This window comes from Labrus mixtus, unplaced genomic scaffold (assembly GCF_963584025.1).
Source record: "Labrus mixtus unplaced genomic scaffold, fLabMix1.1 SCAFFOLD_56, whole genome shotgun sequence".
Classification (NCBI taxonomy): Eukaryota; Metazoa; Chordata; class Actinopteri; order Labriformes; family Labridae; genus Labrus; species Labrus mixtus.
The window spans coordinates 157,501-170,000 of record NW_026870131.1 but is presented as its reverse complement, the minus strand read 5'-3'; the positions used below and the strand labels follow the sequence as shown (position 1 = coordinate 170,000).

General features: G+C 42.6%; 15 non-coding genes and 9 pseudogenes across 15 annotated transcripts; all 24 read right to left on the bottom strand.

The window, feature by feature from the left end:
• Positions 1-5,628: 5,628 nt before the first annotated feature.
• LOC132962085 (5S ribosomal RNA) lies at positions 5,629-5,747 on the bottom strand. Its single transcript, XR_009668069.1, has one exon. It is a non-coding gene; the product is annotated as a 5S ribosomal RNA (ribosomal RNA).
• Positions 5,748-5,869: 122 nt separating this feature from the next.
• LOC132962271 (5S ribosomal RNA) lies at positions 5,870-5,988 on the bottom strand. The gene has a single exon (XR_009668246.1). It is a non-coding gene; the product is annotated as a 5S ribosomal RNA (ribosomal RNA).
• Positions 5,989-6,109: 121 nt separating this feature from the next.
• LOC132961675 (5S ribosomal RNA) lies at positions 6,110-6,228 on the bottom strand (annotated as a pseudogene).
• Positions 6,229-6,351: 123 nt separating this feature from the next.
• On the bottom strand, positions 6,352-6,470 carry LOC132962203 (5S ribosomal RNA). Its single transcript, XR_009668180.1, has one exon. It is a non-coding gene; the product is annotated as a 5S ribosomal RNA (ribosomal RNA).
• Positions 6,471-6,589: 119 nt separating this feature from the next.
• LOC132962363 (5S ribosomal RNA) lies at positions 6,590-6,708 on the bottom strand. The gene has a single exon (XR_009668335.1). It is a non-coding gene; the product is annotated as a 5S ribosomal RNA (ribosomal RNA).
• A 354-nt stretch (positions 6,709-7,062) lies between these two features.
• Positions 7,063-7,182, bottom strand: LOC132961873 (5S ribosomal RNA; annotated as a pseudogene).
• A 122-nt stretch (positions 7,183-7,304) lies between these two features.
• Positions 7,305-7,424, bottom strand: LOC132961792 (5S ribosomal RNA; annotated as a pseudogene).
• A 122-nt stretch (positions 7,425-7,546) lies between these two features.
• Positions 7,547-7,665, bottom strand: LOC132961712 (5S ribosomal RNA; annotated as a pseudogene).
• A 353-nt stretch (positions 7,666-8,018) lies between these two features.
• LOC132962202 (5S ribosomal RNA) lies at positions 8,019-8,137 on the bottom strand. Its single transcript, XR_009668179.1, has one exon. It is a non-coding gene; the product is annotated as a 5S ribosomal RNA (ribosomal RNA).
• Positions 8,138-8,256: 119 nt separating this feature from the next.
• LOC132962361 (5S ribosomal RNA) lies at positions 8,257-8,375 on the bottom strand. Its single transcript, XR_009668333.1, has one exon. It is a non-coding gene; the product is annotated as a 5S ribosomal RNA (ribosomal RNA).
• Positions 8,376-8,729: 354 nt separating this feature from the next.
• LOC132961872 (5S ribosomal RNA) lies at positions 8,730-8,849 on the bottom strand (annotated as a pseudogene).
• A 122-nt stretch (positions 8,850-8,971) lies between these two features.
• LOC132961791 (5S ribosomal RNA) lies at positions 8,972-9,091 on the bottom strand (annotated as a pseudogene).
• Positions 9,092-9,213: 122 nt separating this feature from the next.
• Positions 9,214-9,332, bottom strand: LOC132961710 (5S ribosomal RNA; annotated as a pseudogene).
• Positions 9,333-9,686: 354 nt separating this feature from the next.
• Positions 9,687-9,805, bottom strand: LOC132962266 (5S ribosomal RNA). The gene has a single exon (XR_009668241.1). It is a non-coding gene; the product is annotated as a 5S ribosomal RNA (ribosomal RNA).
• A 354-nt stretch (positions 9,806-10,159) lies between these two features.
• Positions 10,160-10,278, bottom strand: LOC132962265 (5S ribosomal RNA). The gene has a single exon (XR_009668240.1). It is a non-coding gene; the product is annotated as a 5S ribosomal RNA (ribosomal RNA).
• Positions 10,279-10,399: 121 nt separating this feature from the next.
• LOC132961986 (5S ribosomal RNA) lies at positions 10,400-10,508 on the bottom strand (annotated as a pseudogene).
• A 120-nt stretch (positions 10,509-10,628) lies between these two features.
• On the bottom strand, positions 10,629-10,747 carry LOC132962309 (5S ribosomal RNA). Its single transcript, XR_009668284.1, has one exon. It is a non-coding gene; the product is annotated as a 5S ribosomal RNA (ribosomal RNA).
• Positions 10,748-10,869: 122 nt separating this feature from the next.
• LOC132962351 (5S ribosomal RNA) lies at positions 10,870-10,988 on the bottom strand. Its single transcript, XR_009668323.1, has one exon. It is a non-coding gene; the product is annotated as a 5S ribosomal RNA (ribosomal RNA).
• Positions 10,989-11,110: 122 nt separating this feature from the next.
• Positions 11,111-11,229, bottom strand: LOC132962220 (5S ribosomal RNA). The gene has a single exon (XR_009668196.1). It is a non-coding gene; the product is annotated as a 5S ribosomal RNA (ribosomal RNA).
• A 121-nt stretch (positions 11,230-11,350) lies between these two features.
• LOC132962063 (5S ribosomal RNA) lies at positions 11,351-11,469 on the bottom strand. Its single transcript, XR_009668047.1, has one exon. It is a non-coding gene; the product is annotated as a 5S ribosomal RNA (ribosomal RNA).
• Positions 11,470-11,590: 121 nt separating this feature from the next.
• Positions 11,591-11,699, bottom strand: LOC132962492 (5S ribosomal RNA; annotated as a pseudogene).
• Positions 11,700-11,820: 121 nt separating this feature from the next.
• LOC132962211 (5S ribosomal RNA) lies at positions 11,821-11,939 on the bottom strand. The gene has a single exon (XR_009668187.1). It is a non-coding gene; the product is annotated as a 5S ribosomal RNA (ribosomal RNA).
• Positions 11,940-12,060: 121 nt separating this feature from the next.
• Positions 12,061-12,179, bottom strand: LOC132962263 (5S ribosomal RNA). Its single transcript, XR_009668238.1, has one exon. It is a non-coding gene; the product is annotated as a 5S ribosomal RNA (ribosomal RNA).
• Positions 12,180-12,300: 121 nt separating this feature from the next.
• Positions 12,301-12,419, bottom strand: LOC132962432 (5S ribosomal RNA). Its single transcript, XR_009668403.1, has one exon. It is a non-coding gene; the product is annotated as a 5S ribosomal RNA (ribosomal RNA).
• Positions 12,420-12,500: the final 81 nt, after the last annotated feature.

The window sequence follows — 12,500 nt, the reverse complement described above, 5'->3', positions numbered from 1 at the left end:
AAACATTCTCACAAACTCACTCTCATTCGCTATGTACAACAATTTAAGATGTGCTTTCCATTCATTCACAAACATTCTCCACACATTCATTTTCTTACTTTCATACAGTGCATAATTCCTTCTGTTAAAAACCGCTTTTCTTGCAAAAGCCAAAATTATATTCATTACATTGTGATTTTTTTGTTTTGTTCCCACCCCCAACAACACCGACAATTCCCACCCCCTTTCATTCCAACACTCATTCTTACTGCATTTCCCCAACATTTCTCTAATTTTTCCCCAAAAATAAACCAATTCCCCACACGTAACAAACAAATGTATTAAATCCTCATCCGTACTTTCACATACACAACACTTTCTTTCATACCTCTCCTTATGGATCTGATGCAGGACGATGCAGGTGAAGATCCTCCTGTGCCTCAGTTTGAAATCTAGGTCAAATATTGCATGTGGTGTATGCGGAATGTTAATGTTCTTCCATATCATGTTGCTTGTTATGTCCGGGTATGTGTCTGTCCATTTTACTTCGGATGTGGGTTTCTGTATTCTATGTGTGATTGCGCACCTATACCAAATTTTTGTAGTGACATCTGTAATGTTGTGTTTCTTCTCCCCTAGGCACAGGGAGATCCCCCCCCACATCGTCCTGCATCACTCCCTCCTTCTCTTTGATTAATTTTTCCCATTCGCTCGACAAAGACAATTTTACATTTGCAAACACTCTCTCAATCACATCCTTTCTGCACACACACCCTTTATTTTTTAAACCCCTCACCACCATTTGTAAATCAAAATCCCCCCCACAGTTCAGTAAATCCCTTATTCTAATATATCCCGCTTTCGACATAGCTTCACACTTAATTACCCTCTCCCCATTTTTAAAATACGGGCTCGAGAGGAAGGGCAGTCGTAGCACTGACCCTCTCGTTCCGCACTCTGGTACAGTCCAGGATGAAACCTGATACCACGCACTGAGTACTTCCTGGAAAAACCGTGGCAAGTGTTTAAATGAATCCGGGTTATTGATCTGGTACAGGTTGTCCTCGTTGTAGAGTCCAAAACTGCACAGATATTGTTTGAAGTGGTTTTTCCAAACTACGTTCCGGTTCTGGTCCATAAATTTGCCTATCAATTTGACTCTTAGTGCTACTTTTTTTGTAAGTAAATCAATCAAAGCTAGCCCCCCCTGATCTTTAGCCCCTATTATTGTTTTGTGAGCTATACTCGCTGCTTTGTTTTTCCAAATAAAGTCCCTAATGGTCTTTGAAATCTCCTTAAAGGCCCAGTCCGGAAGCGTACAAGTACTCAGCGCATGATTCACTTTGGACAACACGAGAGCATTTGTTACGGCTACCCTTCCTCTCAACAATAGACCCCTCGCTTTCCACAAATTCAATGTTTTTTTAATTTTACCCACCACCTCTTTCCATGTTACATCATCACATTCATTCTCATTTTTCCCCATATTCACTCCCAACACTTTTCTTCTCTCACACACCGTTTTAAATCCCCACTTATTAACTAGATTGGATTCCTTACCTAGTAACATAATTTCTGACTTATTTTCATTTACTTTTGCCCCAGATGCTCTTTCATAAGTTTGTACATGTTTTAATATCAATTCTATATCCTCCTCTCCTTTTACCATTATATTCACGTCATCTGCATACTGTATTATTTTTACGTTTTCCTTACCTATACCTTTTATGTTTACGTCTTCCGATATCAGTGCTGCCAGCGGCTCTGCTACCAAGCTGTACAACAGCGCTGACATCGGACATCCTTGTCTCACTGACCTTGATATTTTAAAAGAATCAGTTAGTTCCCCGTTACATTTTATCTTGCTTTCCGCTCCTGTATACAACATATTTATCCATTCTCTCATTCTCTCCCCGAATCCAAACTTCTCTAACACCTTCCCCATGAACCCGTGATCTACTCTGTCAAAAGCTTTATTTAAATCAATCCCTAGCCATATTCCCCCCTCCCCTTCCATATCCCTGACCGTCTGTTTTATTGAAATGATTGAGTCTGCTATGTCTCTGTTTGGTATACTGTATGATTGTGTTTGTTCTATGATTGTTCCTATTACCTCCCTGATTCTATTGGCTATTGTTTTCGCTATGATTTTGTAGTCTGTGTTGAGTAGGCTGATTGGTCTGTAGTTGTCCAGATTTTTATTGTCCCCCTTGTTTTTGTAAAAAATAGTAACCACCCCTTCCCCTAAACTTTTTGGTATATGTTTCACTTTTTCCATATATTTACTCAATTTGTTCACCAAGGGCACCAGCTGCTCTTTGAAAGCTTGGTAGAATTCCGCAGTTAGGCCATCGCTCCCAGGACTTTTGTTTTTGTTTAACCCCTCTAAAGCACTTCTGATTTCTCCCTCTGTAAACTCACAATCACACCACATTTTATCGTCCTCGCTTAGTTTTTTCTTTAAGGCACCCAAAGCTCTGTTCACACTCACGCTATCACACTCCTGTCTCGAAAACAGGCTTTCATAATAGCCCTTTACTATTTCTAAAATTCCCTTTTTATCTGTCACACTTTTACCTGCTTCATTTAATAATTCGTTTATTTCTGTTCTTTTTTGTTTTTGTTTTTCCAGACCTAAAAAAAAGGCTGTACTCCTCTCCCCCTCATACATATATTGTATTTTACTCCTAATGGCTGCACCCCTACTCTTTTTAAGTTCAATCACTCCCAACTGTTCTTTTAAATGTATGTATTTTTCGACATCTACATTATCTACACTGTCAAGCGATGCTATAGTTCCTCACTTAGTTGTTTTCTCAAATTCTCTTCCTTTCTATTTTCTCTCCACTTTTTCTCTTTACTATAATTGATACACTTTTTTTTAATTCTGACTTTTACACTATCCCACCACACATTCATATCTTCACTCTCATTCCACTCATATCCCACATCATTCAACAATCTTTCCATACTTTTCACAAACATTCCATCATCCAGCAAGCTTGCATTAAAGCACCATATCCCTCCTTTACGTACATTCGTTTCTTTTCTAAACGTGATTTCTATTCCAGCGTGATCGCTCCACATATTAGTTTTATATTCAACTTCTTTAATCCACCTCACTACCTCGCATGTCACCAAAGCATAATCTATTCTAGATTGTTTTAATCTATTCAGTACAATTTGTCTCCTGGAGAACACCCTCTCCCATGGATGTAGCAATCTCCAAATATCAATGCATTGTTTCGTTATCATTATATCTTTAAGTGTCCCCCTGCTCACATCCCCCTTAAACACATTATTTTTTGACACATCGGTGGGTGTCATCGCCACATTAAAGTCACCGATTATTATACAATTCCTTTCCCACCATTTGCTTATTGCAATGAAGAATGTTTTCCTTTCTTTTTCTCCATTCGGTGCATATATATTTATGATTCTTATATTTTTCGTTTCATACACACAGTCTATTACTATTATTCTTCCTTCTTTGTCTCCATAAACCAAATTTACCCCTGTTACCCGACCCGTTTTGACTAAAACCGCCACTCCTCTCGCCCTCGACGTGCCATTGGAGCAGAAAATATGGCCCACAAAGTCTTTTTTTATGTCTTCCACCAGGGAATCATCCCACCTGGTCTCCTGCAGGCACAAAACGTCATTCTGCAAGGAAAGAATCGCATGTCTTTTTTCTTTGTTCCTTAGTCCATTCACGTTTATCGAAAATAAATTAAAGGCCATTATCATAAAAATAAAAACAAAAAAAAACGGATTTACAGGGGTTATTGTCAGTCATTATTTGTCCTTACATTTCAATTTTTTCACCAACTTTTTTCGTTGTCCAAGACTTAGTCTTTTTTGCGCACTCGCCAGTTCACTCACATCCATTTCGCTGTCCGTTTCATTGGGACTGGTGCTTTTACCCGTATTATTTAGCGTGATTTTTCTCCCTCCCGCCTGTCCAACACCACTCTCAGGCATCTCCCTCCCCTCTGTGCTCATGCTTACCCCCGGGTCTTCTGCCACGTCCCTTCCGTCTCCTTTTTTCCCTCTCTCGCTCGTTTTTCGCTGCTTCTGCTGTCCTCCCTCTCCAGCCAGCTCCGGCGTCTCCAGCTCGCACTCTGACGCCCGTTCTCCTCCGCTCTCTCCGCTCTGCTCCATTTCTCCGTCACTGTTCTCGTCTTCTCTGATCTCCTTCCTGCTTGCTCCGATCACCTCCTTCTCCTCCGCCTCCTCCTCGTACACCTCCTCCACCTCGTCTTCATCCTCGTACACCTCCTCCACCTCGTTCTTGCTTTCCTCTCCGTTCTCACACTCACATTCATTTTCTCTTTTTTTACAGTTTGTGCATTTTGTGCTGTTCGCGCTGCACTCTCGCGCAAAGTGTCCCTGCACCCCACAGTTGTGGCACATAAATTCTGGACACTCTCTCAGGATGTGTCCCGGCTGGATGCACATCCTGCACACTTTTTGTTGTCTATCATGTATTACTCTAAAGTATTCGTTCCCCATCACAGTGTTAAACTTTGTGGAGTAAGGGAGTGACTGTACCTGGTCATTAAATCTGACCCGGACAAACCTCGTTCCGTCAGCTATCATTGTTCCAGGCCACATTCTGCGTTTTATTGGTGATGTCGGTTTCACTCCCCATCCCGTCAGCTTCCAAACTATTTCTTCATCTGTGATATACGCTGGCAGGTTTAAAAAAGACACCACCAGCTCATCATTATTTAGTTCTCTCGCCACGACTCTGGTCTCTCCGATTTTAAATCCATCCAGCAGCCTTTCCTTTCCTTTAATGTTGCTCACCGTCACCTCCAGTTTTTCAGGTCCCAGGGTTCTGCACGCCAGCAGGCCCCCACAGATCATTTTTATGTTGCTCATGACGTGATTTAGAGGAACTTTGTCTCCCACCATTTCAATGTTTAGTGTTAGTTTTCTCTCAAAAGACACTTTTGCTTCCTCTTTTTCTGCTCTCTCGCCACCTCTCCCATTCTCTGCATGCGGAGCAATCAGCCCGCCGCTCCTCTCTCTTCCTCTCTCTCCGTCATCCATTCCGTTCCCTGTTTCATTTGCCGTTTTCATCCGTCCTTTTTGTCCGTCGTTCTTCTCGTTGTCGTTTAATCCATTCCTTTGTTTCAGTGCCATGTTTGTTTGTTCACGTTGTTGTCCGTTCTCTTTTCCTTTTTCCATCTCTCCAGTCCGTGGTCCTGTCATCTTTGTGATCCGTCCGTGTGAGTTTGCTCGCGACATACGAGCAAACATTCACAAAAAACAAAAATTCTTCACAAAATTGTGGAAAAAAAACAGGAAAAAAAGGTGAAAAGAAAAACGATCCCCCTAACAGTCAGTGACTGCTGGGGGACATTCACTCACAATCTGAGGTATTTAAATAAATCCAAAGCGCATCCAAAAAACAAACAAATTAGTCCAGCTGTCCTGCTCAGTACTGACACGTCAGCTCTCCTTCAGCACCACACAAACTCTGACAACAAAAGGGGCGTGTTCAGGGTGGTATGGCCGTAAGCCATTATTGTGTGCAGAGAGGGGCCTTTTAAAGATGTCATGCCCTTGATTCTGGCTGAATTTTTGGACATGTGAATATGTCTCTATATGATAAAAAAAACATATGATCAAAAAAAATGAAAAAGCTTACAGCACCTGGTATTCCCAGGCGGTCTCCCATCCAAGTACTAACCAGGCCCGACCCTGCTTAGCTTCTGAGATCGGACGAGATCGGGCGTGTTCAGGGTGGTATGGCCGTAAGCCATTATTGTGTGCAAAAAGGGGCCTTTTAAAGATGTCATGCCCTTGATTCTGGCTGAATTTTTGGACATGTGAATATGTCTCTATATGATAAAAAAAAAACATATGATCAAAAAAATGAAAAAGCTTACAGCACCTGGTATTCCCAGGCGGTCTCCCATCCAAGTACTAACCAGGCCCTACCCTGCTTAGCTTCCGAGATCGGACGAGATCAGGCGTGTTCAGGGTTGTATGGCCATAAGCCATTATTGTGTGCAGACAGGGGCCTTTTAAAGATGTCATGCCCTTGATTCTGGCTGAATTTTTGGACATGTGAATATGTCTCTCTATGATAAAAAAAAACATATGATCAAAAAAATGAAAAAGCTTACAGCACCTGGTATTCCTAGGCGGTCTCCCATCCAAGTATTAACCAGGCCCGACCCTGCTTAGTTTCCGAGATCGGACGAGATTGGACGAGTTCAGGGTGGTATGACCGTAAGCCATTATTGTGTGCAGAAAGGGGCCTTTTAAAGATGTCATGCCCTTGATTCTGGTCGATTTTTTGGACATGTGAATATGTCTCTATATGATAAAAAAAAATCATATGATCAAAAAAAATTAAAAAGCTTACAGCACCTGGTATTCCCAGGCGGTCTCCCATCCAAGTACTAACCAGGCCCGACCCTGCTTAGCTTCTGAGATCGAACGAGATCCAGCGTGTTCAGGGTGGTATGGCCGTAAGCCGTTATTGTGTGCAGACAGGGGCCTTTTAAAGATGTCATGCCCTTGATTCTGGCTGAATTTTTGGACATGTGAATATGTCTCTATATGATAAAAAAAAACATGATCAAAAAAATGAAAAAGCTTACAGCACCTGGTATTCCCAGGCGGTCTCCCATCCAAGTACTAACCAGGCCTTACCCTGCTTAGCTTCTGAGATCGAACGAGATCGGGCGTGTTCAGGGTGGTATGGCAGTAAGCCATTATTGTCTGCAGACAGGGGCCTTTTAAAGATGTCATGCCCTTGATTCTGGCTGAATTTTTGGACATGTGAATATGTCTCTATATGATAAAAAAAAAACATATGATCAAAAAAATAAAAAAAGCTTACAGCGTCTGGTATTCCCAGGCGTTCTCCCATCCAAGTACTAACCAGGCCCGACCCTGCTTAGCTTCCAAGATCGGACGAGTTCAGGTTGGTTTGGCCGTAAGCCATTATTGTGTGCAGAAAGGGGCCTTTTAAAGATGTCATGCCCTTGATTCTGGCTGAATTTTTGGACATGTGAATATGTCTCTATATGATAAAAAAAAAACATTTGATCAAAAAAATGAAACAGCTTACAGCATTTGATATTCCACAGGCGGTCTCCCATCCAAGTACTAACGAGGCCCGACCCTGCATAGCTTCCGAGATCGGACGAGATCGGGCTTGTTCAGGGTGGTATGGCCGTAAGCCATTATTGTGTGCAGAAAGGGGCCTTTTAAAGATGTCATGCCCTTGATTCTGGCTGAATTTTTGGACATGTGAATATGTCTCTCTATGATAAAAAAAAAACAAATGATCAAAAAAATGAAACAGCTTACAGCATCTGGTATTCCACAGGCGGTCTCCCATCCAAGTACTAACCAGGCACGACCCTGCTTAGTTTCCGAGATCGGACGAGATCGGACGAGTTCAGGGTGGTATGACCGTAAGCCATTATTGTGTGCAGAAAGGGGCCTTTTAAAGATGTCATGGCCTTGATTCTGGCTGAATTTTTGGACATGTGAATATGTCTCTCTATGATAAAAAAAAAACACATGATCAAAAAAATGAAACAGCTTACAGCACCTGGTATTCCCAGGCGGTCTCCCATCCAAGTACTAACCAGGCACGAACCTGCTTAGTTTCCGAGATCGGACGAAATCGGACGAGTTCAGGGTGGTATGACCGTAAGCCATTATTGTGTGCAGACAGGGGCCTTTTAAAGATGTCATGCCCTTGATTCTGGCTGAATTTTTGGACATGTGAATATGTCTCTATATGATAAAAAAAGAACATATGATCAAAAAAAATGAAAAAGCTTACAGCACCTGGTATTCCCAGGCGGTCTCCCATCCAAGTACTAACCAGGCCAGACGCTGCTTAGCTTCCGAGATCGGACAAGTTCAGGGTGGTATGTCCTTAAGCCATTATTGTGTGCAGAAAGGGGCCTTAAAGATGTCATTCCCTTGATTCTGGCTGAATTTTTGGACATGTGAATATGTCTCTATATGATAAAAAAAAATCATATGATCAAAAAAAATTAAAAAGCTTACAGCACCTGGTATTCCCAGGCGGTCTCCCATCCAAGTACTAACCAGGCCCGACCCTGCTTAGCTTCTGAGATCGAACGAGATCCAGCGTGTTCAGGGTGGTATGGCCGTAAGCCGTTATTGTGTGCAGACAGGGGCCTTTTAAAGATGTCATGCCCTTGATTCTGGCTGAATTTTTGGACATGTGAATATGTCTCTATATGATAAAAAAAAACATGATCAAAAAAATGAAAAAGCTTACAGCACCTGGTATTCCCAGGCGGTCTCCCATCCAAGTACTAACCAGGCCTTACCCTGCTTAGCTTCTGAGATCGAACGAGATCGGGCGTGTTCAGGGTGGTATGGCAGTAAGCCATTATTGTCTGCAGACAGGGGCCTTTTAAAGATGTCATGCCCTTGATTCTGGCTGAATTTTTGGACATGTGAATATGTCTCTATATGATAAAAAAAAAACATATGATCAAAAAAATAAAAAAAGCTTACAGCGTCTGGTATTCCCAGGCGTTCTCCCATCCAAGTACTAACCAGGCCCGACCCTGCTTAGCTTCCAAGATCGGACGAGTTCAGGTTGGTTTGGCCGTAAGCCATTATTGTGTGCAGAAAGGGGCCTTTTAAAGATGTCATGCCCTTGATTCTGGCTGAATTTTTGGACATGTGAATATGTCTCTATATGATAAAAAAAAAACATTTGATCAAAAAAATGAAACAGCTTACAGCATTTGATATTCCACAGGCGGTCTCCCATCCAAGTACTAACGAGGCCCGACCCTGCATAGCTTCCGAGATCGGACGAGATCGGGCTTGTTCAGGGTGGTATGGCCGTAAGCCATTATTGTGTGCAGAAAGGGGCCTTTTAAAGATGTCATGCCCTTGATTCTGGCTGAATTTTTGGACATGTGAATATGTCTCTCTATGATAAAAAAAAAACAAATGATCAAAAAAATGAAACAGCTTACAGCATCTGGTATTCCACAGGCGGTCTCCCATCCAAGTACTAACCAGGCACGACCCTGCTTAGTTTCCGAGATCGGACGAGATCGGACGAGTTCAGGGTGGTATGACCGTAAGCCATTATTGTGTGCAGAAAGGGGCCTTTTAAAGATGTCATGGCCTTGATTCTGGCTGAATTTTTGGACATGTGAATATGTCTCTCTATGATAAAAAAAAAACACATGATCAAAAAAATGAAACAGCTTACAGCACCTGGTATTCCCAGGCGGTCTCCCATCCAAGTACTAACCAGGCACGAACCTGCTTAGTTTCCGAGATCGGACGAAATCGGACGAGTTCAGGGTGGTATGACCGTAAGCCATTATTGTGTGCAGACAGGGGCCTTTTAAAGATGTCATGCCCTTGATTCTGGCTGAATTTTTGGACATGTGAATATGTCTCTATATGATAAAAAAAGAACATATGATCAAAAAAAATGAAAAAGCTTACAGCACCTGGTATTCCCAGGCGGTCTCCCATCCAAGTACTAACCAGGCCAGACGCTGCTTAGCTTCCGAGATCGGACAAGTTCAGGGTGGTATGTCCTTAAGCCATTATTGTGTGCAGAAAGGGGCCTTTTAAAGATCTCATGCCCTTGATTCTGGCTGAATTTTTGGACATGTGAATATGTCTCTATATGATAAAAAAAAAACATATGATCAAAAAAATGAAAAAACTTACAGCACCTGGTATTCCCAGGCGGTCTCCCATCCAAGTACTAACCAGGCCCTACCTTGCTTAGCTTCCGAGATCGGACGAGATCAGGCGTGTTCAGGGTGGTATGGCCATAAGCCATTATTGTGTGCAGACAGGGGCCTTTTAAAGATGTCATGCCCTTGATTCTGGCTGAATTTTTGGACATGTGAATATGTCTCTATATGATAAAAAAAGAACATATGATCAAAAAAAATGAAAAAGCTTACAGCACCTGGTATTCCCAGGCGGTCTCCCATCCAAGTACTAACCAGGCCAGACGCTGCTTAGCTTCCGAGATCGGACAAGTTCAGGGTGGTATGTCCTTAAGCCATTATTGTGTGCAGAAAGGGGCCTTTTAAAGATCTCATGCCCTTGATTCTGGCTGAATTTTTGGACATGTGAATATGTCTCTATATGATAAAAAAAAAACATATGATCAAAAAAATGAAAAAACTTACAGCACCTGGTATTCCCAGGCGGTCTCCCATCCAAGTACTAACCAGGCCCTACCTTGCTTAGCTTCCGAGATCGGACGAGATCAGGCGTGTTCAGGGTGGTATGGCCATAAGCCATTATTGTGTGCAGACAGGGGCCTTTTAAAGATGTCATGCCCTTGATTCTGGCTGAATTTTTGGACATGTGAATATGTCTCTATATGATAAAAAAAAAAATATGATCAAAAAAATGAAAAAGCTTACAGCACCTGGTATTCCCAGGCGGTCTCCCATCTAAGTACTAACCAGGCCCGAACATGCTTAGCTTCCGAGAACGGACCAGTTCAGGGTGGTATGGCCGTAAGCCATTATTGTGTGCAGACAGGGGCCTTTTAAAGATGTCATGCCCTTGATTCTGGCTGAATTTTTGGACATGTGAATATGTCTCTCTATGATAAAAAAAACATATGATCAAAAAAATAAAAAAGCTTACAGCATCTGGTATTCCCAGGCGGTCTCCCATTCAAGTACTAACCAGGCCCGACCCTGCTTAGCTTCCGAGATCGGACGAGATCGGGCGTGTTAAAGGTGGTATGGCCGTAAGCCATTATTGTGTGCAGAGAGGGGCCTTTTAAAGATGTTATGCCCTTGATTCTGGCTGAATTTTTGGACATGTGAATATGTCTCTATATGATAAAAAAAAACATATGATCAAAAAAAATGAAAACGCTTACAGCACCTGGTATTCCCAGGCGGTCTCCCATCCAAGTACTAACCAGGCCCGACCCTGCTTAGCTTCCGAGATCGGACGAGATCGGGCGTGTTCAGGGTGGTATGGCCGTAAGCCATTATTGTATGCAGAAAGGGGCCTTTTAAAGATGTCATGCCCTTGATTCTGGCTGAATCTTTGGACATGTGAATATGTCTCTATATGATAAAAAAAAAACATTTGATCAAAAAAATGATAAAACTTACAGCACCTGGTATTCCCAGGCGGTCTCCCATCCAAGTACTAACCAGGCCTTACCCTGCTTAGCTTCCGAGATCGGACGAGATCAGGCGTGTTCAGGGTGGTATGGCCGTAAGCCATTATTGTGTGCAGAGAGGGGCCTTTTAAAGAAGTCATGCCCTTGATTCTGGCTGAATTTTTGGACATGTGAATATGTCTCTATATGATAAAAAAAACACATGATCAAAAAAAATGAAAAAGCTTACAGCACCTGGTATTCCCAGGCGGTCTCCCATCCAAGTACTAACCAGGCCCGACCCTGCTTAGCTTCCGAGATCGGACAAGATCGGGCGTGTTCAGGGTGGTATGGCCGTAAGCCATTATTGTGTGCAGAAAGGGGCCTTTTAAAGATGTCATGCCCTTGATTCTTGCTGAATTTTTGGACATGTGAATATGTCTCTATATGATAAAAAAAACATATGATCAAAAAAAATGAAAAAGCTTACAGCACCTGGTATTCCCAGGCGGTCTCCCATCCAAGTACTAACCAGGCCCGACCCTGCTTAGCTTCCGAGATCGGACGTGTTCAGGGTGGTATGGCCGTAAGCCATTATTGTGTGCAGACAGGGGCCTTTTAAAGATGTCATGCCCTTGATTCTGGCTGAATTTTTGGACATGTGAATATGTCTCTATATGATAAAAAAAAACATATGATCAAAAAAATGAATAAGCTTACAGCACCTGGTATTCCCAGGCGGTCTCCCATCCAAGTACTAACCAGGCCCGACCCTGCTTAGCTTCCGAGATCGGACGAGATCGGGTGTGTTCAGGGTGGTTTGGCCGTAAGCCATTATTGTGTGCAGAAAGGGGCCTTTTAAAGATGTCATGCCCTTGATTCTGGCTGAATTTTTGGACATGTGAATATGTCTCTATATGATAAAAAAAAACATATGATCAAAAAAATGAAAACGCTTACAGCACCTGGTATTCCCAGGTGGTCTCCCATCCAAGTACTAACCAGGCCCGACCCTGCTTTGCTTCCGAGATCGGACGAGATCAGGCGTGTTCAGGGTGGTATGGCCGTAAGTCATTATTGTGTGCAGACAGGGGCCTTTTAAAGATGTCATTCCCTTGATTCTGGCTGAATTTGTGGACATGTGAATATGTCTCTCTATGATAAAAAAAACATATGATCAAAAAAATAAAAAAAGCTTACAGCATCTGGTATTCCCAGGCGGTCTCCCATTCAAGTACTAACCAGGCCCGACCCTGCTTAGCTTCCGAGATGGGACGAGATCGGGCGTGTTAAGGGTGGTATGGCCGTAAGCCATTATTGTGTGCAGACAGGGGCCTTTTAAAGATGTTATGCCCTTGATGCTGGCTGAATTTTTGGACATGTGAATATGTCT